We start from the raw sequence: 2,500 nt of genomic DNA, 5'->3' as shown, positions 1-2,500 counted from the left end.
TCCATACAAAGGTAATGGTAAAACTGTCATATAAATTCCAACCACTTTTATCAAAATGAAAATAAGACCAGATCTTAATTGAAGGAATTGGAAGCCATATTTCCATGTCTTCTGTACCATTAGATTTAACGACATTCTTCTTCGCTAGTTTCCAGCTGGGAAAAAACCGCTGAAGTTTTCCATTTCCTGAAGTACTTCCCATTTTAGGATAACATCTGAAGATATCTATAGTGATATAGACGAAGGCTCTAACTATAGTAAGGGGTTATTGCATTTTATTAAAAGAATAGAATGTATGATTTATAGTTTTTCTTTTCTCGCTATTAGCAGTAAAAAAACGCTAAATTACCTCCCATTTTAGTATAACATCTGAAGATATCTATGGCGATATAGACGGAGGCTTCCACTACAGTAAGGGTTTATAGCAATTTGTTAAAAAAATAAAAAAATAAAATGCGGTAAGTTGCGTTTGAAAATTTACAATATACAAACGTCGGTAACTTATCTTTCAAGGTATTTTGATTCTACTTATGCATTTTAAAGCTCGTTCTATTCTCATAATTACAATCTTAAGGCACCCCCCCCTATTTGAGATTGAGTGATAAAGCCTTACAATAAGGAATGCGCATATCAATATAACGTCAATATTGTCAGTTACTCTTAACGAAATAACATGTATGTTTTGGCGGGATTGTTATCATCAATACTATTATTATCATCATTATAGTTTTCATTCTCATTATTGTTCTAATTATCATTACGAGTAAAGTATGGTAGAGGTGTAAATTTAGTTACCTAGCTAGTTTATAACGGAGACTGAAATATTTACGTTTATATATTTATATACACAGTATACATAAAATCACGTATATATATATATATATATATATACATATATATATATATATATATATATGAGACACAAAATGAGTCTCAATATCCAGAGCCTAACATTACAAAACAACATTTCTCCAATTATACATAATTTCAATCACTGTCAAGGCCAAATTTCTTAAGTTGGAGACGAAAACTGCAACTATGTTGAACCATTCAATATCTTCCAAAAGCTGTTTCAGCCTTTGAATTTGCGGCTTTCCTCAGGGCCAAGTTACATGATGCAACATAGTAACAATATTCGTCTTTATGTTTGAATCTTTGCCCTTTAGGATGGTAGGAATTAATCATTAGAGAGGCATTGTCTTGGGGTGTTGGGGAATTCATATACATCTGCATTTTGGTGGCAATTACTTATGACAAAGCTCTTGTCCTAAGTATAAATGCTTATATATAATTATGTATAAATGCTTATACATATTTAGGTATAAATATATTTACGTATATATATGTATATATTTAGTGCATATACATTTATATATACGCTGGTGTATATATATATATATATATATATATATTCCTTTTTCCCATTTTTTATTTTCATTTTTATTTTTGAAACATGATAATACAAACTGAAAAATTTTCAATTTTCAGGAAATTGCTCTTATCCAACATGTTAAAAACAGAAGAATCTCTTAGATATTTTAAATCAATCTCTATAAAAAATGCATCCTTTTCCGCTTTGCCTCTCAAAAATATTGAAATACAAAATTATTACAGTTGTATCATCTGTATTTTCAAGGTTTTAATATAAAACTATGTATTCCTGAATCGAATTCCAGTATTTGACTTCCTACTGATTTATGCTCTTTACTAAATCGCTCTCATATTCATTATTACCTTTTTTTTTTCCTTGCATTTTCGTCTACCCCGCTCTTTTTTTTCTTTCTTTTCCTAAATTGATGCGGTGGGCCAAGACTAATTTTGCACGCTTGCCCAAACTTGCCAACACCTAACAGATGAAAAAAAAAAAAAAAAAAAAAAAAAGGATATTTATTTGAGTGAACGCATATAACTTTTTATACAAAGTCTATTTCAAGCAGATTATGTGCTGTAATTATTCCGTAAATGAGAACGAAAGAGCATATTCTTTAATTAAACATGAGGTGCAAACTATTTTGGGTCTTAGTAGATTAAAGAATTAGGCTGTTTTTTTCACTGCAATATTTATTTTTAGCCCAACTCGTTAAGGAAGAACACTTGTTTGTTACAAATAAAATTTTCCTAGTATCTGGCTTGGTTAACACAAACATAGATTTCATTTTGCTTTTACTATTTTCCTCATTTTTTTATATATCTCAATGTTACGTTGTCTAAATATAAATGTATGTGTATATATATATATATATATATATAATATATATATTTATATATATATGTATATGTATATATATACAGATCTATATATATATATATATATATGTATGTATGTATATGTATGTATATAATATATATATACATATATATAATATATATATGTATTTATGTATTTGTATATTTATATATTATATGTAATATATAATACAATATATTATAATGATATAATATATATCTTAGTTTATTAATAAGTGTTAATGCATCTGTAATTAATCTTTCTCTATCTCTT

Source organism: Palaemon carinicauda, chromosome 15, assembly GCF_036898095.1.
Source record: "Palaemon carinicauda isolate YSFRI2023 chromosome 15, ASM3689809v2, whole genome shotgun sequence".
Taxonomy (NCBI): domain Eukaryota; kingdom Metazoa; phylum Arthropoda; class Malacostraca; order Decapoda; family Palaemonidae; genus Palaemon; species Palaemon carinicauda.
The sequence above is the reverse complement of the archived record's forward strand: the minus strand, read 5'-3'. Positions refer to the sequence as shown.